The sequence below is a fragment of the Colobus angolensis genome, unplaced genomic scaffold, assembly GCF_000951035.1.
Source record: "Colobus angolensis palliatus isolate OR3802 unplaced genomic scaffold, Cang.pa_1.0 Scaffold7, whole genome shotgun sequence".
Classification (NCBI taxonomy): domain Eukaryota; kingdom Metazoa; phylum Chordata; class Mammalia; order Primates; family Cercopithecidae; genus Colobus; species Colobus angolensis.
The window spans coordinates 18315177-18315701 of record NW_012120709.1 but is presented as its reverse complement, the minus strand read 5'-3'; positions in this window follow the sequence as shown (position 1 = coordinate 18315701).

Sequence of the window (525 nt, the reverse complement as noted above, 5' to 3'; positions counted from 1 at the left end):
AACCATATTAAAATTAAGACTGTTGTTTTCCTAAGTTTACCAAACCTAAGCTATTCACAACCCTTTCTCAGTCTCTACTAGTTCTCTACTTTGAAAGACCCATTTTAAACCAATTGGACGCTTATCTCAAATCCTTATAAATACCTTACTCTAACATCCCCCCTTTGATTCATACCAAGACTCTGTGTCAAGTTGATGGTCTCCTGTGCTACGCTACAATAGGTTTAATGAGCTTTGTTTAGTCAACAGGATTCCTTAGTGACCTTTGTTGTGGGAGAGTGGACAACTGACAGTCCTTATGTTTTTGAGAAATATACTCTTAAAAAAAAAGTTGGTAGAGATAGGGTCTTGCTATGTTGCCCAGGCTGGTTTTGAACTACCAGCCTCAAGCTACCTCCTGCTTCAGCCTCCCGAAGTGCTGGGATTAGAAGGTGCGAGCCACTGTGCCTAGCCAGTATACTAAGATTTTTTTTTCTTTTTTTTGAGATGGAGTTTCACTCTTGTCGCACAGGCGGGAGTACAATG